The following is a 21,677-nucleotide window of genomic DNA, read 5'->3' as shown; positions in this document are numbered from 1 at the left end:
AACTGATGCTGAATACAAAACAAGATGTTTAAGGAAGCTATAATGCCCAGCAGTGTGGACATTATTGAGAAAATATTGGACATCCCATGAGTGTTGTAAGGCCTGATGCCTGCATTTCATTATTTTTCATCAGTCCCTGTTTCACTTCAACGTAATATGCTTCCACAAAGCCACAGACTTAATACCAGCTTTCCTTAAACATAAATACCTAGTTTAGAGAATGACTGCTCTCCAATAAGCAATCATGTGTGAGATCCATCCATTTTCTAAGTAGTGGTAATATTGGCTATAGCTTAATACATATGTAATTGTATTTCTCTTGCCACACCATAGAGCCACAGGGTAAGCCAGATATAGAGATCTAATAATTTAATGGGCTTTGATAACTTGGAGAGGTTTAATAGGTGCTAACTTCTACTTAACTACTAACTTCTACTTTAATGACCAAATGGAGCATTGGTCTTCGTAACTAGTTATTAGACCTGTTTTGTACAGAGCATTTGTGTACACCTCTGTATAGAAGTCATTGTTGACAGTGGTATAAGAGGGTTTGAAAATATTTATGCCATCACTTTGCTTTGGAGAAATTTTTTCATCCTTTTTGCTGTTAAGGTGGGTGGACAGGTATGATCATTACTTCAACCGAGACAGATTTATGATCAGACCTTACCAGGGAGTGTTGGTGAGTACTGAGGCTAAGACATTCAAGCCCCTTGTGGGGGTTCACACTATCTGTTCCAGAGCATTTTTATTAGCAAAGCCCAGAAACCTTAGGGTGAGCATGTTTGTGCTCATATATGACTCCCAGTTGATGGAAGGATAGTTGAAATCACACTTGACCAAGATGTTTTGCTGTATAGTGAGCGACTCAGTTAGGTCCAGGTAGGCAGAGTCGTTCTCATGGTTCATGGTAGGGGACGTATAGCTAACAATAATATGGAAGGGGATTTTACCTACAGTTAGTTGGAGGGCATCATACTGTTTGTCCAGTCTTGAAGTGTCTTTAATGAAGATAGATACACCTCCACTTTTGGTTCTTTCATGCTCGTATTGAGGTCTGAACGTGTGGAAGGCACTGTAGTCTTGCATGGCTGGGGTGCACTCTGTGATCTTGAACCATGTCTCTGTGACTGCACAGACATGGTGATATTCCAAGATAAGGGCAGCTTCCAATTTAGTCTCCTAGCATTAAGCAGTATAACCTTGAGTTTGTCTCTAGTGGATTTTATTTACGTCAGGAATTGTGTTGTTATGACATTGCCTAAAAAAAGGCACTACGGGGGAGGCAAGTACCTTTGCCAGTAATCGAAAGCTAAGAGGCAACAGGTGAAGACCATCTCTGGCAAAGCAGTGTGGTCTGTCGACCCTATCTTGCCAGGCTGACAGGTACTGGATCCCCCTGGACTGACACCAGAAACTAACCTAACTTTAATTCAATCAATTTGTGCTTAGACTGAGGCATCATCCTGGGTAAAGGTAGAATGCTGCTTAGGGCTAGGGACATACCTGTCTGGAACACAGAATCTGAGAGCTTAGTCATGTCTCTCTTCATATAGTCCAGTGAGGTACATCTCCAGTCATTCACTCCAACATGGACTATGACAGAGTCATAACAGTACTTGTTGTTGAGAGACTTGAGAGTGTGCGTGATCTGATGGATCCTGGCACCTGACAGGCAGCTGACTGTGACCGTCTTCTTGTCCAGCCTGGTGAGGGGGACATCTCTGTGTCTCACTATGGAGTCACCTATGACCAAGGCATTTGGTTTTGAGGTGTTTTGCCTTACGGGCTTATTGGCTGAGACCCTGTTGGGTGAATTATTATGTGTAGTGAATTCTGTCAGGTCTGCAGTGTATGCAGTAGGTTTGCACTTGGGAGATGTGTGATCTTTAGGTAGGCTTCTAGTGAGAACCTCTGCATATGGGAGTTTTTGTGTTGTGAACTTTGCTACATGCCAGAGGTGAAGTGTGTGTGCTGACAACCTGTTTGATATCTGGTTTATGTGTGAAAATTGATTCCAAATTCCTAATATAGCTACATCTCTCACATGTTGTATTTGTTTGTTTTAGGAGTAACTGGTTGTCAGTATACATCAGGTAATTGCTACATTGCCTAAGGATGCCCATATCAATCAGGCTGGCTGGAGAAATGGTGGGAAACTGTCCATCCATTATGGCAGGTATATACTGTAGCAACTAGTGGGGAGTGGGATAGATGGACCAGGTTTTTCTGTAAGACTAACAAAAATCGGCTATTCTATGGAGGGCTAAGGACAGAAAAATGCATCAGTGCTTCACAAGGCACAACTGAGTTGCTTGCAGGGTGCAATTTCTGAGCAGCTCCAGGAAACTGAGTGTAAATTGCGCAAACATGACACTTAAATACCAGTGAAGTTAAATGATTTTAAACCAAGTAACCAAAGGGAATACCCAAGACTGTGCCTTATTCTAGCAATCCCCAACTCAGATGGGTCCTTGGCTGCACACGTCTGCCACAAAGGTGCATGGGGGGGGCTTCTTAATGCAAGATGGCTGGTTTTAGTGCTCAGATGATACAAAACAGTCTAGATTCAGCAAGCTTGAATCTAGCCTATGCTATAAAAATGCAAAAGTACTAAAAATTCAAAGTACAGAAAATCGCAGTCACAACAGCAAAAAAAAAAAAAACAGTCTAAATAAAGCAGCAGTTCAGTAGAATACTCCCACAAGAGTGTAGACCACAAATCTTCTGAATGTGAAATAACTGGTCTGCAACACAAGTGCTTAAACTAGAACAAATACACTTAGAATAACAGGCACAATAAGCCTTCACCATCAATTCTCAGCTTAGAAGGGTGTAGGCTACACTCGACTGCCACAAGAATATTGACCACAAACCTTAAACCAGAACTGTGTGTGTATGTGTGTGTGTGTGTGTGTGTGTGTGTGTGTGTGTGTGTGTGTGTGTGTGTGTGTGTGTGTGTGTGTGTGTGTGTGTGTGTGTGTGTGTGTGTGTGTGTGTGTTTGTACATACATATATGGCTCCACTTTGTAATTTCAAAATCCACAATCCCGACGTTTTAAATACCGACACTCAGAACTTCGAGGTTGTGGAATCTCGAAATTAAAAAAAAAAAAAACTAAAACAAGAATACATCAAGAATCACATTTTTGCAGGGGGGCTTGCCCACACCCCCTGCAACTTAAATATACCAAATCCGAGATCGCACTACAGTGAAGAGAACAGTAATGTCCCCGTTCCACACTGTACGGCGATGTCCATTGACAGCTTTCAAGATTCCTCAACCTCAAAGTTCTGAACATCGGTATTTAGAACGTTGGGATTATGGAATTTCAAAATTACAAAGTGGACCCATATATTATATATATATATATATATATATATATATATATATATATATATATATATATATATTTGTGAGTGTGCAACAAACATACATACACACACATACACACACATACATACACACACACACACACACACACACACACACACACACACACACACACACACACACACACACACACACACAAAACATTTTACTCTCATTCAGTGAATCCCTGGAATTCAATAAACTCCATGCAGGAATAGCACTATTCCTGCACGGAGTGGTTCATGTCCATATAGCGCAGCAGCTCGCCTTGCATATTCATGGAGGCGTGCTGCTGTTTAACCTACATGGACACGTACCCTGAATGAGTGCAGGGGGCATGTTCAAGTAGTGCACGGACATTGAACACGCCTCCTGCACTCAGAAAGTGCTGCACGGCACTTTCTAATAGGATCTGGCATAATATTACAGAATTACTCTAATATTATGCCAGTATTTCAGTATCCACAGACACTGAAATGAAATAAATTATCATTTCAGTGTTCATGGACACTGAAATACACACAGCAGCAGGAAAGCAATGCAGGGGGTGTGTGACAGGTTCTGTGACACACCCCCTGCATTGTAAATGTGCTGTATGACACCTCCGCAACCTGCTAAAGCAGGAAATGTGTGCAAATGCACAAATAATGGGGGATAAATCCCTGGAAAGGGACACATCATACATATTACCCTCACAAATGTAGAAAGATGATAGAAAACAGGTCATGCGTTAGCATGAATCACAGAAGGATAGAAGTCTGAAAGCAAATGTATGCCAATATTGCCTGACAACAGTCCATGTGGACAAATGCACAAATAATGGGGGGAAAAACAATAAAAACAGAGACACTTCTGAAACATTGCCCTCACACACTTAGAAAGTTGATAGAAAACAGGATATGTATTAGCAGGAATCTCTGAAGGATAGAAGCCTGAAAGCCAAAAGTATGCCATTATTTCCCGATTGCAGTCCTCAATGACTTGTCAGAACACCACAATACTCACTTATATAACATAACAATATAATAATAATATAATATTTTTTTTCTAGGCTAAGGAATGTTTAGGAGTAGCTAAGCGGGTGTGCGCATTACGGCCCTCTGCTTACCATAGCTTAAACATCCCATAGGAGATAAATACAAATATAGAGGAGATATTTCCAAGCCAAGATAATGCATTGGTTAGAGTCCTGGCTTTACATGCAGGCTTTCATGGTTTGAGTACCAAGACAGGCAACTTATTTTTATATAGGAAAGTAGTGTTAAAATTATTTTTGCAAACTTAAATTATTGAACAAATGTTTTTTCTTAACCGGGGTAGTGTAGCTGGTGTACAATGTAAGTGTGAGTGCATATAACATGTGAAACCACCCATGTACACATGTGCCCCATACAGTATAGTCGCATCCCTTGCCAATGTAAGGAAAGCACATAGAGGGATGTCATGTAAAGTACATCATATACACTTAATAAATGAAGTCAGTCCACTGATATATTTAAAAAATTAAAAGTGAGCAATGGTTAGCAATGCTCAGCTAGGCTTAGCAAGTGCAACTATTGCTAAGACATGAATGCTAAGCAGCAGGTAGCTCAACTAAGTGGACTTGCACACTGTTAAACACTGCTCAACAATTTTCCCTTTAAGCAGTGTTAAAACCGCTTAGCAGATTTGTACACTGCTTAACAAAGCATAATCTTTTCAAAATGGTCCAATGACAGCAAAGGGTGGGAATATCTCACTATTTAAATGGCACAGGTGAGAATACAGCCATAATCTGTTATAGTCCATCTGTGTAGATACAATGGCTGGCATAAGAGAGGGAGTGCACTTTTGGGCACAACGCTGGAGCATTCGAGAGTCCAGGGTCATGGTTTTACTCCTAGTTAAAAACCATGAGGCGAGACTGCTGTAGGGCCAGTACCAGGGCTCCCAATACAAAGCGGAGGCCTGGGACCATCTCGCAAGTAACCTTACCAATACCACTGGCATCCCCAGACTGGTGAGCAGGTATCGCACCACTATGCCGATCTAAAGCATAGGAAGGGGGTGCTCTTGGACCAGTGGCTCCAAGATGGACAAGCCCAGAATGTTCCAGTAGTGTATAAGTATCACTATCAAGTAGTTTGTCGCAAATACTAGCCTGAGAATATGATAGACAGATATGCATAATGTATGTTTTTCTCCTCTACAGCTGCAGCAGAGAGGGCTGTGAATGTGGAAGCCCACGGTGACATACTGCTGAGGCTGTGCTGAGAGATTGCTGAGTACAAATCTATTTTGCAGTATTTTGTTAAAATAGCTCATAAAGAGTACATTGCTTACTGCTAGTAGGTATACTGTTACCGTGTGAACTGAATAAATAAAAAAGTATGACTGACAAATACTGAAGTACAATAAAGACCTTTAAAAAAACTGTTGTGTTTATTCTGGTATGTTGTCGTAGACATACATAGAATGTATACAGGTTCTTCACAGCAAATATGGCTGTGACAGCATACATTAACTGAGGTGCATCTGTGAACAAGCTGTTAGGAAAAATTGTAGATGGTGTAGCTGTAAAACAAGATATAAATTAAATGTGAAATATATACTGCATTAAGCTCTGAACCCTGAATAGTAATATGTCAAGTATCAATGTGTGTACCATGCAGCATCACCCTGTGTTAACCTTTGCTTTCCAGGTTGTAGAAATCCAAAGGAGTAATGCAAAGTACAAAAACTATCTGTCATGCATGCATCACAGAATTACAAGTTCAGACTGTCTAACCAAGAGACTATTAGTCAGATGCCATTGAAACAAGAAACAGCAGTTCCCCAGTAGCTCAGTGTGATGAGAAGTAGCTTAGTTGTTCATTTTGCACACCCAGACAGGATTTGAATCTAGGGAGTGGTACTAATATGTGTGCATATCTACATACAAGTAATCAGGAATAAATGTAAAAACAGTCAGGTAGTGTTAACAGATATTTTCCCCACAGGTTTTACAGGTAAGTAAATGTTGCCAGTAGCTGTATGAAGGGTATACTAATAAGCTGTGTACAACTGTTCAGTTGTCTCCCCATGCCTGCAAATGACAGCAGGGTAGGCACATACAATATGCACTCTTCCTGAATCATACCTCTCAACTGTACAGATATTCACTCAATGTCCAGATATTTGTCTCAGATTTTTAGTCCGTTTTACATAAAGTAGTGGTGTCATGGCAAATTAGTGGCAAACCATTACAGACTGAAGTTAGAAAATTATGACAGACATACAAGTGTCAGATCTCATATCAATCAGAAAAGCCATGCAAATGCAAAACCTATGTTATCAACTTTCTAAATTTGTAAGAGCAATATCTAAAAATTGTCCATATTTATGGGCCTTTGTCCCACTCTTATGTATGGCTTTGTCCAGATGTCATGCTCTAAGAGGTTGAGAGGTATGTTTCTGATACATGTATCTCAAGTGTCACGCTGTCACAACTAGTGGTCACTGCTGCAAATAATCCTGGACACAGATAGGAAACCAGTTGATGTATACCAGTAGCACACTCAGATAACAGCAGTTCAGGGTACCCCTCCTGTGCCAGATATGTAACCCTGACATGTACGAGTCCCCTCTAGTCATGTACCCAGAATTGTCACAGTTTGCCTCATATCATTCCAGGCTCACAGTTTAATAGGTATGTTTGTACTACAGAAGCTATGGCCATAGGTAGATGTAAAGTGAGGGCAGATCCACAGAGTATTGAGGAGTACTGTTGTGGAAATTAGAAGCATAAACAGTTGTTAATGGACTTTCTGCACCCCCCCATCTGCATCAATAATTATTACTCATATACTATGAGTATGTTGTACTCCAACCCTAATGTTGGGACTTGTGTTATATTATTGTTAATATGTTTGATTGCTTGCATGTTAACATATCTTGTTCAAATACCATTGTTGGTGGCCTGTTGCCGTCAATTTTGCTGGCATGCTGGTATGATGCATACTATTGTTCCATTTATGCATGTGTTCTCTTTGCTATGCAAATGTTTTAAATCCATTTTATGGGGTTAATTGGAACACCCATGCATGCTGTTTTAACTAATCTTGAAATGTGTTGTTCATGACTAACCAACATATTTTGTAAAACCTCAACACCATAGTGCGTTTGGGAAGGCAGATCCCAGCGGAACCACCTGTCCCACCTCATCTGGCTATGGCACTAGAACCCAGCATGTCTGGGACCCAATGCAGATCTCCCTCATCTGCTGGTCCTGCACCACCTTTGGGTGGAACTGCTGCAAGGCACGCCCCCCCCCAGAGCGGGCACAGACAGGAGGCTGTCACCCACAGTCAGGTCCAGGTTTGGTGTGCAGCACCCTTCAATCTGAGTTTGGAGAGCAGCTGCTCCAGATTGAGGGCCACCTGGTGCACCTAGATGAACAGGCTGCCCCACCTGTCCAGCCCCCAGGACAGCCATCTTTGGGGCTGTGAAGGTGCAGTGGTGATTGCCCATGGCTGGGGATTTCAGTCCCACCGTAACCATATGAGGGCCCATGGGCTTTGGATTCCCAACCACCCTCTTTGTCAAATGTGCTCACCCACCCCATGTGTCATATACCAGCCCTGTCTGCTGTCTTGTCTGTCTTGTCAGTCTCCCTACCCAACCTACCTCCTCAGACATACCTACAATACTACAACCCCCCCTCTTCATCTAAAAAAAAAAAAAAAAGAAAAAAATCCCCAAAAAAAAATATTACCCCATATATAGCTGTCCATTTCACATGGACATCATACACACATGGACAGTCAAGTCAATTGACTTGACATTGTTGTCTCATTGTCTTCATCTCATTTTCTTGGTTGGGAGTGTCTAAATGTGTACGTACACACATCTGCAACAGTATAAATTGTTGTGTATGCTGTTGTTTAGCCATGTTCTGTCCCTCCTGTTGTCCTTGCTATCCTGTATATTTCTTCTATTGTTTTTTCTCCTCGCGGCCTCTTTTTTACCTTTCATGTTTCCTTTTTTCTTTTTCTTTTCTTTCTTTTGGAGTGCTGATGTAAGTGTAAGTGTTGCGATGGGCGGTTGCCGTGCCAGATTAAGCAATAGCAGATTAAAGATTAAGCATGCATTGCTTGTTGTTAACACCTATTACTGCTTAAACCTTCTATGCAAACAAACCTTTGCAAACCCACTGCTTGCCTTTGCTAACTCTGTTTCCATCAGCCTGTGTTGTTTCAAACCCAGTCTGGCTAGGACATAAATGCACTAGTCCTAAAACCCAATATATGTACACCATAGTCAGGCTATATAGAGATTTATACCCATTTTAGAGATTGCTGATGCTGATCAAACATTCAACACAGTAGAAAGTATTCAACAGAATCAGTAGGATTCTGTAGGATAAAGTCAGGTACATATGTCTGGTGTATATAATGCAATATAATATATATATATATATATATATATATATATATTATATATATATATATATATATATTTATATACATATATATATATATATATATATTATATACATATATATATATATATATATATATTATATACATATATATATACCAATATATATATATATATATTAAAAAAAATATCAGATTGGATGGAAGAAGACAGCATAATATATCAAAATGTTAACTGAAACAATATATAGAAATCCATAAAGAAAATCCACTGAAGAAATCAACAAAAAAACAAATTACTTTAATAACAAAAAAAAAAAAACAAAGATTCCGCAGAAAATAAATATCCCATAGTAAGTCAATTAAAATGCAATAGATTTATCATGATTATGTGTAAATAGAAAAGTCATGTGATCAATTCTTAATAAAATTAATAATCTAATTATCTTCTAAAATCTTCAACTAAACAATGTATATAAACTACTTACAAATAATATATATAAAATATATAATATACTTAAAAATAATATATATAAAAAATATAAGTATATAGTTTATATATATAATATACTAAATATAAATATATATATATATATATAATATATAAATATAATAAATATATATAAATATAAAGTATAAAATAAAGTATAAGCTGCCCGCCTTACAATATTTATATAATATGGTAATAAAATTTCCATGGCCATGTTGGGTTAATGTATAATACCTGAATTGGGGATTTGTGTAATAGGACTGAACAAGTAGAGTTGTCATGGATCCTGAGACTAGGTGCCCATAGATCCACATAACCATAATCCAAGAGACTCAATGACACATTATTCCATTATTATATAATATAAGATATTATATTATATTATAAAAATTGATATATAATATATATATATGTATTTTAATCACAATTAATTATATTGCCTTTCACTGAACTTTTGATGGATAGAGTACTCAGCCTCCTACTCTGTTTTGTTTTGTGTTTAATACGTAAAATTTTTATTTAATTATACTTCAGTGGATGTAAAAGTAGTCTTTAAGTGAAATACCTGTGACAGATTCTGATATTCGATATATCATCTCTTGTTTCCATCTTAATGTTCTATATTACGGCTGGACTTTTTTTTTGATCTTTTGTTTTATATATACATATATATATATATATATATATATATATATATATATATATATATATATATGCTCATAACATGCAGTGAGCATATATATCTCACCCTCTCTGTAACAAAATCTGGAGTTAGGCTGTCTGGCCAAAGGTCCAAATCTAAATGGGTACAAACAAGCCACAACTTAGCTCTTATAAATGTATGATATTTGCCAGAGTGACAATTTTGTTTTGTTTCGACAGACATGAAGAGTGTAGGATTCTTAAACTTCATGTATGTCACACATTTAGAGGAAAAATATGTGTCATCCAACAGTGGTTTACCTAGGATCTGGAAATAGTAACTTAAATCCTCACATCATCCCACTGATGTGTCAGAATTACACAACACGTATGGGGGCCAGGCAACAATACATCCTACAAATATCTGGACATAACATCACATTAGGAAAACTACACTCAGCTGCTAAGCATGTCACCAAGCACCATCTAAACTACAGTCGGACTGACACAACACTAACCCAAATTCACTATGGGGAATTACACATGTATTTGCAAATATATCAGGCACTACAAGGATGTAACAGCACTGAAAAAAAGACACCAGTGTGAAAGTGCATACCGACAACCAATTTCACCTCAGTCACAGTGACATACCGGTAAGCCAAATGAACGGTAGAGTATAAGGACTGTGTGAACCAAAACATATCATCATGTTTGCCACTCACACACTACTACTACTACTACATATACTGGCCCAATTCCCAGTGTAGTATGACACCTGATCATGGTATGGGGCATGTCTCAGTCTGCCCCTACAAACATATACAACCGATAGACCACCAGAAACTGGAGCAGCATGCACAGTCAGATAGAAAAGGAGCCATAATACATACATCTACCCCCCCTCCCTACACAGGCCAAATAACATTGACACACTACACTGCTACACAATCTGGACAGTCTGTCAACAATCGCCAGAAATACATAGACCTCTCAACTGTTCAGAGTCCCACAGAATGTTCAGGCTTTGTCCTCATATATAAGGCCTCTTACACATAACATGTCTGGCATTCTGATATATCATTGGGATGGTATTAGAAATGAAGGCACTAAATAATGATATACCCTACCTATCAACCTCTTACTGCATGACATCTGGACAAAGCCTGACATACTTGGGGGACAGGGGCCCCAAAACAGGGGCATATGTGAAATATTGCTGTTATAAACTGAGACAGTTGTTGATGTAACAGTGTTTGTTGTAACATATCTTTTCTGAAGAATATGAAGTCAGAAAACACAAGTGGATGATACCATTTACTGACTGCAATTCCCACAGTATGCTACTGATTTTCCAAAGACAAAACATGTCTGAGGAACACACCAAACATGAGAGTCCAAAATCTAGCCATTCTGCAGATAGCCCTACAGTTGAGAATTATGTCAACCACGTAACACTGTCAGGCTTAAAAATTACACAGAAAAGCCATGTCCACACAAACCCTGTTAAACTAGCATTAATTCAACTGTATAACAGCAATACTTACATTCTGCCCCTATGTCTGGAACATTCTCCCCCAGTTTGTTGGGCTGTCTCCACAGTTTTCATTGTAAGAGGTATTTCCAACTACCCTCTGTGATGCTGTTGTTCACACACCTCCATGAAGTCCTCCTCACAGGCAAGGAAAAGAGGCAATGCCCACATTAAGTACTCAATTATAGGAGTGTGTTGTGATGCCATTAGCTATAGGAATAACACCACAGCTGTTCTGCATGCAATTAGCAAGTGTGGGGCAACAATTGGTGCACAGGCCATCAGCTGCTCATAACTATTACCTACAAAAAGCAAGCTGCTGCCTATGCAAAGATGTATACCCTACATCAGGAAGAAAGAGAGACAGACAAACAGACAGACAAACAAACCAAATAACACATACTGGAATCAAACCAACCATACTTGGAGAAAATAAAAGGTATGTCAAACAAGTAAGCATGTAATGGAATGCAGTAGGGAGTATGTAATAATGGGAAATAAGAACTTCAACAAATATGTCTCAACAAGACTTGCTGTACTAATATAGTGCTGATCAGAGCCTATGGCCATAACATCTGGGTCTGTCTGCAGTGACATAGATCACAGCTCGGGTCACTAAGTCACCCGAGGAAAGGATGGCTCACATATGACTACTACTGGAGTGTGTGTTGAACAATACTGAGTGTGACACTGCTAGGCCAGCTACTGGGATGTCATAGATATCCATATGTTACCTGTGAATAAAACTATGATATACATGTTTGTCTCAGAAATGTAAGAGACCTATACAGGGTATTTGCATAGTGAAATACTGTTGCAGATGTGTGTGTTGAACTGCATGTGATATACTGAGCTCATACCATTCAACTGTCCAATGTTATGCGCACTGACCATATGTGTGCCTCATATTTGTAGTCATTTACTCATAGAGTTATGTTATGTCTGGCAAATCATTGGCAACCTGTGAAGATTGACATTACAACATCTCCTTCTCTTTCTTTTGTCTGTTCCCATTAGGGGTCACCACAGCACATCATCTCTCTCCATTTATTCCTGTCCTCTGCATCTTGCTCTGTCACACCAACCACTTGCATGTCCTCTATCATTACATCCATACACCTTATCTCAGGCTTTCTCTTTTCCTCTTACTTGGCAGCTTCATCCTTACCATCATTCCCCAATATACTCAGCATCCCTCCTCAACACATGTCTAAACCAACATAATCCCGCTATTCTCTGGCTTTGTCTCCAAACTGCCCAAACTGGGCTGACCCTCTAACATACATATTCCTAATCTTGTCGACCCTCATCACACCCAGTGCAAATTTTAACATCTTTAACTCTGCCACGTCCAGCTCTGACTCCTGCCTTTTGATCAATGCAACTGTCTCCAACCAATATAACATAGCTGGTCTCACTACTCTCTTGTAGACCCTCCCTCTCACTCTTAATGGTACCCGTCTATCACAAATCATTCTTGACACTCTTCTCCACCCTCCCCATCCTGCCTGTACTCTCTTCTTCACCTCACACTTGTCATTATTCTGAACTGTTGATCCTAAGTATTTAAACTCATCCACCTTTGCAAACTCTACTCCCTGCATCCTCACCATTTCTCTATCCTCCCTCCCATTCACATACATATATTCTATCTTAGTCCTGCTGACCATCATTCTTCCCCTCTCTAGAGCATATCTCCACCTCTCCAGGGTCTCCTCAACCTGTTCCCTACTCTCACTATAGATCACAATCTGCAAACATCACAGTCAATGGGGACTCCTGTCTGATCTTGTCTGTCAACCTGTCCATCACCACTGCAAATAAGAAAGGGCTCAGAGCTGATCCCTGATGCAATCCCACCTCCACCTTAAATGCACCTGTCACTCCCACCGCAGGGCTCACCACTGTCACACTACCCTTGTACATATCCTGTAGCACTCTTACAGATTCCTCCACCACTCCTGACTTCCTCATACAATACCACAACTCCTCTCTAGGCACCCTGTCATATGCTTTCTCTAAGTCCACAAAGACATAATGCAACTCCTTCCGACCTTCTCTGTACTTCCCCATCAACACTGGAACAGACTACCCATCTATGTCTAGCAAAGTTCTTCATTAGCACTCTTCAAGAAAAATCTTGATGAGTGGGTGGGAAATAGGAAATACACCCCAGGGATCACTTCTGTGTCTCTGCTCGACAGTGGCACACAAAAATAACTTTCTTGGGTGGCGTAAGCCAGGGAACCTTGATGGCTAGGCTTACCTAGGCCCTTGGGCCGATAGACTAGTACCTACCTATGAACCCATGAACCTATGAACACTATCAGAGCAAACATTGCATCTGTACTGCTCTTTCCTGGCATGAAACCATACTGCTGATCACTAATCCTCACCTCCCTTCTTAACGTAGCTTCCACTACTCTTTCCCATAACTTCATGCTTTGACTGATCAGTGTTATCCCTCCGTAGTTACTACAGCTCTGCACATCACCCTTATTCTTATAATTGGTACCCAAACACTTTTCCTCCACTCCTCACTCATCCTCTCACTTTCCAAGATTACATTAAACAATCTGGTTAAAAAGACTACTGCCACTTTCTCCTAACCACCTCCATGCTTCCACAGGTATATCATCTAGACCAACCGCCTTTCCATTCGTAATCCTCTTCATAGCTATCCTTACTTCCTCCTTGCTAATCCATTGCACTTCCTGATTCACCATACCCACATCATCCAACCTTCTCTCTCTCTCATTCTCTTCATTCAACAGCCCTTCAAAGTACTCTTTCCATCTGCTCAACACACTCTCCTCACTTGTGAGTACATGTCCCTCATTATCATTTATCACCCTTATCTGCTGCACACCCTTCTTAGCTTAGTCTCTCTGTCTACTTAATTGGTATAGATCCTATTCTCCATCCATAGTGTCCAGCCTTTCATACAACCCTTCATATGCCACATCCTTAGCCTTCGCCACCTCTCTCTTTGCCATGCAACTCATCTCCTTATACTCCTATCTACTTTCTTCATCTCTCTGACAATCCCACTTCTTCTTCACCAACCTCTTTCTCTGTATACTGCCCTGTACTTCCTCATTCCACCACAGGTCTCCTTGTCCTCCTTCCTCTGTCCAGATGTCACACCAAGCACCTTTCTAGTCATCTCCCTTGCTAGCTCTGCTGTAGTTACCCAAATATTTGGTAACTCTTCACTGCCACCCACTGCCTGTCTTAACTATTCCCTGAACTCAACCTCACAATTACTGTTTTTCAGTTTCCACCATTTGATGATTGGTGCTGCCCTCACACTCCTCCTCTTCTTGATCACCAACGTTATCCCACAGACCACCATTCCATGCTGCCTAACTACACTTTCCCCTGTCACCACTTTACAGTCTCCAGTCTCCTTCAATCAGGCCCTCCTGCATAGGAGATAATCCACCTGTGTGCATCTTCCTCCACTCTTGTGTGTCACCCTGTGCTTCTCTGTCTTGTTAAAATGCATATTCACCACAGCCATGTTCATCCTTTTTGCAAACTCCACCACCATCTCACCTTCTGCATTCTTTTGCTTAACACCATCCCTACCCATCATTTCCACATCTCCTCTGTTCCCTTCACCAACATGCCCATTGAAATCTGCTCCAATCACCCCAATTTTACCCTTGAGTACAGCCATCACCACTTCATCCAACTCACTCCAAAGTTTTTTTGTCTCACCCACACACAACTAGCAGAACATATGGACTGACAGCAGTTATCAATACACCATCAATTTCCACCTTAATAAACATCACTTTATCCGATGCTCTTTTCACCTCCAAAAACACTCTTGGCATACTGTTCCTTAAGGATAACACCCACAACATTTCTCCTCCCATCTACACCATGATAGAACTATTTGGACCTGACTCCGATACACCTAGCCTTACCCCCTTTCATCTGGTCTCTTGCACACACAATATATCAACCTCCCTTCTGTCCATCGTATCAGCTAGCTCTGTCCCCATACCAGTCATACTGCCAACATTAAAAGTTCCTACCCTCACTACCACACTCCTAGCCTTTCTCCTCTCTTCCTGCTATATGAGCGTCAGACATCCTCCAGGGTATGTCTGTGAATGCAAAGACTACTGTGCTATCAAATGACTTAAGTGTGTTACAGCAATATTAAGAAAAGTGACACTAATTCTGGCCCATCACCTCCCATGTATGTGTGGCATCCTCCAGATATCATGCTCTAACAGGTTGACAGCAATGATTGAGCAGCAACAGTGTAAATACAGCATGCCATACTGACATAGAACAGAAATGTATATCAGGTATTACCTGTGCACATGTATGTGTGAGTAGGTGTGAAAAAATAACAGTAAAACCACACAAAAGAGTGGAAACTCAAAACTGGTGAAATAAAAATAAAAAACGCCACCAAACTTGTATAGAACACTTGACAAACTTTATTGCAGAAAAAGACTAAGTGCTTTCAGCCTGTAGCTCCCAGGGCTTCATCGGAGTAACTGTTAAAATTCAAATGCAAGCTTAAATAAACTTCTTAACACAGTCACATGATCAATGTAATAGGGAAATTAATTAATACTTATTTAAAAAGACAGTACATCAGCATGAGTAAAGTGCTATGTTCAATAGAAATCACCTTAAAATATACATACAAATGTATATTAATTCACTTATAGCAAATTATGATAAAGTGCTAGTGCTAATAAAATAATATGAATATGTTGTATAACTTAGTTAAAAATAACTAATTTAAAATTGTTGAATAAAAATGTTAAATAAAAATACACAGTATTTATTATGTAGTGTTTAAATAAATAAGAAAGAAGTCATGGTGTAATGGTTAACTGTTGTAACTAAAGTGTATAGGGTTCTGGGTTTAAGACCTGCAAGGACTAACTAGTGTTACAGCACTTTACTCATGCTGATGTACTGTCCTTTTAAATAAGTATTCATTCATCTCCCTATTACATTGATCATGTGACTGTGTTAAGAAGTTTATTAATGCTTGCATTTAAATTATAACAGTTACACTGATGAAGCCCTGGGAGCTACAGGGTGAAAGTGCATAGTCTTTTCTAAAGTTTAGCAAGTGTTACCATTCCATTCTGGTTGGGTGGCATTTTTTTTTTTTTTTTTTTTTTAGTATGAGTAGGTGTACCCTGGCTGCCATATAACAGACATGGAATGAAAAAAAAAGTCAAATAAGGTGTACATGTTGTACATACTGTGCGTGTGTGTCCCATCCAACAGAGTTAGATTCAGACAGCTGTTGGTTGTTGCATTGGATGACACAGATATGGACACAGAGATGGAGCATGGTTTGGAGGTTGTGAAAGAGGTGTCCAACTTGTGTGTGTGTCCCTTGTGTCCATGCCTACACACAACAGCCTTATGGCCACCCATAGCCTGTATGGATCTCAAATACCTTTACTTAAAAACCTGTCCTTACTTGTAAAAACCAAGTAAGCCATACACAAACCCAATAATGGTCACTATATATGGCTATAAGGCAAAGTAGGAGAGGCAAAAACAAAAGTAGGAGGCAGCCATGTCTGAACAAAATTATAACTTTGTCTGTGGATGTCAAGGCTAACTATTGATCTAAATTGGACTATCCTAACAAGGTGGAAACACACAAAAATCACACACATCCACCAACAATCTCAGAGGTAACCATCTTCACAAGGTACAAAATCACATCACACCACACACAGGTACACCATCAAACCACACACACACACACACACACACCAGCACTATAGCCAACCTGCAGACACTCATAACAGGCCATGCACATCAGTATCACCCCCACACTCATCTCATCATCAGTCCACTGCACATCAGGCACCAGCAATCACAGGAAATCTAAGTTACATGCATAATGCAGTCATGCATCTAGCAAATGAACGACATGATAACTATCTATCTGAATCCTCCATTACCTCTCTCAAGCAATTGCACACACTGTCCATTACACATGTGGCTGCAAGGAAGATGGCCACTGTCATCCCTTTACACAAATGTGAATGATGAATGGTGGTTTATGCAATGTACTGGCCCTCATTGGGGGGAATATGACACATCAGGACCAGGAGTGGAATGCAGGTTCATACTGTGCTGATAGATGACAGGGGTATGATGTAGTTGTAAGTGGTGGCTAATGATAGGCAATATTGATGTGCTGGCTCTGTAAATAACTCTGGGCAATGTCTGAGGTCCTGTGATGTGTTTCCTTGTTTATGTCTTCCAGGTAGCATGCAGCATCAGCCAGCATACACTGCAGAGGAGAATGCAGCTATCACTGATGCAATAATACAGCAACATAAGGTGCTGTTCTGCTGGAGCTGATAAACTCTGTGGGAGCGGACTGCCCTGTGGGACAACCATGCCCACAGAGTGAACACCTTGGGCCACCATGGCCACACATATGATCAGGTCAGGCATCAGGCAACTGACCTGATATGTTGTGTCCAGCAAAGGGCTGCTGACATGGCCAGGGACCATACTGCTACGGAGAGGGGGTCCAGACACACAGGCCCCACTTATGGCAACAAAGGAGCTCCTTGCCAATCTTGGGGCAGCTCCCACACAACAGCCAACACATGAAACACACATTGTGGAGGTGGGTGGCACCCAGGCAACAGGCGAGGAGTGTCTAGGTAAGGCCACAGTGCACATCAATTTAATCATGTAGTAGTCATACTGTCTTCTATAGAGTATCTACATGCATATGTCAGTTCAAACTGCATTTGTGGGTGGGGTTTAGTAATGCACACAAGTGCACATCTATGATGAGGGACAGAAAATAGTGCACTATCATAGCTTGTACTGTACCTGTACAGAATTGTAGCATTCATCTTGTACCAATGCCAAATGTGTGTCTGCTGACAATACCTCTCCCCCACAACTACATAGGTCCCTCTGGTCTGCATGCGGGACAGCAGCCTGAATCCAGTTAGTATGGAATTTTCCTGTTGTGGCTCACCAGTACCCCAGGCATGTTAAGGTCATGCATGTGACCATGCACACAACTGTTACTCTCAGCCATTTTGCAATACCTGCATGTTCACGTGTGATAGGGTTAACTGCATTGCATCACAGTGGTCATCAGAGAGGCCTATTTCCAGGAGATGCCACATATCTGTAGCATACCTCATAACCTGTTATTGCAAGAAATCTTGACAAAGACTGGCAAAATGGGAGGATGAAGGCCCAAAACTATGGACATATTTTATAAATTAGTGTTACACAGTTCATATAAATAGTGTACACACACCTGTTAGAATGCCATGTATTTGGAATATATAAAAATGAGAGCACAATAAAACATTTCTGAACCCTTCCAACCTTTCATGTGACCTATAACCTGTACAATTCAATTGTAAAACAAACAAATCTGTTAGGGGAACAATTATGACACATAAAAAACTTACAAGAAGCTAGATGCATACATGTGCACAGGCTGAAGCTAATACTGTGTTGAAGCAGCTTTCCATATTACTACAGCATTACGTCTTCTTGGGTACACACCTGCCATCAATTACAGAGACTCTTTGATTAACAGCAAATAACGGTCAGCTGTCCTACCAGGATTATCCTAAATTTACTCAGTTGCCTGCTACAGCAACAGCCATAGTTCACATACAGCTTACGAAGCAGCAAAGGGATCTCATTTGTGAAAGGTATCAGCCCAGAGAAGGGTACACACATATTCCACAGCGTTGCTTATACCATGGAACACAGTGAAGGCAGTCATCAAATGGTGGTGGAAATATGGGGCAACAGTGACATTGCAAAGAACTGGACATCCCTCCATATGTGTGGAAAAGACAAGGCCCAAACTGGTCAGAGAGGCTGCCAGGAGACCTACAGCAACACTACAGGAACTTCAAAAATCTCTGGCAAGTACCGGTTGTGTACTGCAAGTGACAACAATCTCCCATATTCTCCACGTCTGGCCTATGGGGTACGTTTGGAAGCTGGAAGCCTTCTCACACACAGAACAACATCCAGGTCTGGCAAATTTCTAAAGAAAAATACATCAGGTCTCCCAACAGCATGTGGGGAAATGTATTATAATGTCATGAGACCAAGGTTGCAGTTTCTGGCCACAATATGAAAAGGTTGGTTTGGCACAAGAACAACACTGTGCATCACCAAAAGAACACCATCCCCATGGTGAAGCATGGTGATGGTAGTGTCCTACTTTGGGGTTGCTGTTCATAATAAGCTGGAAGTGGGCCTTTAGCCAATGTGGAGGGGATTAGGAACAGTTCAAAATACCAGTCCCTTTTGACCCAAAATCTTCATGTTTCTGTTAGAAAGCTGTGGATGGAGAGGACTTACACCTTTCCACAACAACAACAATGACCCATACCATACATCAAAATCCATAAAAGAATGTCTTCACCAGAAGACAATAAATGTTTTAGAATGGCCCGGCCACAGCCCACACATACATCCAATAGAAAATCTGTGGGGTGCCCTGAAGAGGCCTGTGCAGAAGTGATGTCCTCACAATCTGACAGAGTTGGAGGGCTTCTGCAAGGAAGAGTGGACAAATATTGCTAAGCCAAGATGTACCATGCTGATACAGACCTTCCCAAGTGGACTGACTGCTGTTATGAAATCAAAAGGTGCTTTAACAAAGTATTACTTTAAGGCTGTGCACAGTCATGCAACCAACCTAATGTACATATTTCAACTTCTACATGTTACCCCTAACCAATATGTTTGTTCTTCAATTGGGTTGCACATGTTATAGGTCACATTAAAGGTGGGAAATGTTATCACATAATTTCTGTGGTCTCATGTTATATATCAGACAAACCTGGCATGTTAATGGGGGATGTCAACACTTATAATATCCACTGTAAGCTTAGAAGGTTGTTAGTGTAATCGGTTCTGTTGTAACATACATGTACTGCAGGTTTTGACATGTGAGACTCAAAATATGTCATTAATTAGTGACACCAGTTCTCATATCATCCCAGTAATGTGTCAGGCAGACACAGGATTTATGACGAACAGACCAGAAATATGAGCCACACATGTAGACATTCAGTGACACTCTGCACAGTTGACAGGCATGTTCTATAGGAGTTGCCACTGTGCTATACAGGTAAACACAGTTATGTGTACATGGGTGCAGTGTATGCTACTTGAAGGCCCATCACCTACTAACACTACTCACATATCACAAAGGTGTATATAAGTAGTAAAATTAAGTGGAAAGGGCTTCACTGCATGATGTTGAGGGCCTGTCCAGGGTGTGTATGTAGTGGTCTGACTCTGCTGTGAATGTCACCAGTTGGCTATTGTGAGGTCTGTGCAATGCCTGTCTGCCACCTCACCTGTATGTGTGTGTGCATGTGTGCGTGTGTAGCAGCAAACGGTATATTGCAGGTATTAATTTACATATGTTGTCTTTCCCCAACAGGTGGTCATGGTGGTCGCAGTCTCTCCTGCTCAGAATCTGATGTCAGTGTGTCTACAGACTCTGGCAATGATGATGGTCATATTCAGGCACAGGTAGTGTTGTCAGGCACTGAATCTGTGCCATCAGTTGGCATCCCACAGTCATCCACAAATGTCCCCACACACAGTCACAATGCCCTCACATGCCCCATCCCCAGAAGCCACAGATGATGGACAGTTGGCAGCTGGTGGCATGGAACAGGCTAGTGTGGTGACTATGGCAGGTGTGAGTGTAGACACTGGCCATAGCCAGAGTCCAGGTGAGGTCCCACACAGGCGGATGGATAGGGGTGCTCACAGGAGGACTGCTGCTCATCAAGCTACTGTCACAAGTGCCACAGCAGGAATCACCAGACGCATGTTTGGGCTGTCATGGATGCACAGGCATGTAGTGAATGCAACACCAGACAAATACTCAGGGTGGTTGATGCAAGTCTTCCTGATTTACGTAGTGACATACATGACCTTATTGAGGCCACACTCCAAAATACTGAGGTCATGAATAGATGTGGTAATCCTTGACCGTGGCATGTCTGTGCTAGAGTGTGTGGTGGGAGATGGGCATTGGCCATGTGGATGTAAGTCAGCACCAACATCAGCTGAGAGTCTATGGGGCCATGCAGCTTCACACTCCTATAATGGCAATGACACCAACACTACCGAAGGTGGGCTACTGTCCACATCACAACGGAGCAGATCATGGGCACATGGTCTTCACCAATCCCATCAGGGGCATGGATCCAT

General features: G+C 41.0%; 1 protein-coding gene across 1 annotated transcript in view; it reads left to right on the top strand.

Annotated features, from left to right (window-relative positions):
- Nucleotides 1–21,677, top strand: part of LOC122816174 (extracellular calcium-sensing receptor-like) — a 248,977-nt gene that overhangs the window by 138,088 nt on the left and 89,212 nt on the right. The gene's annotated exons all lie outside the window — the stretch shown is intronic.

This window comes from Protopterus annectens, chromosome 12.part0 (assembly GCF_019279795.1).
Source record: "Protopterus annectens isolate FY-2018-M chromosome 12.part0, PAN1.0, whole genome shotgun sequence".
NCBI classification, from domain to species: Eukaryota; Metazoa; Chordata; order Ceratodontiformes; family Protopteridae; genus Protopterus; species Protopterus annectens.
Note: the sequence above shows the minus strand (reverse complement) of the source record. Positions and strands in the feature narration are given on the sequence as shown.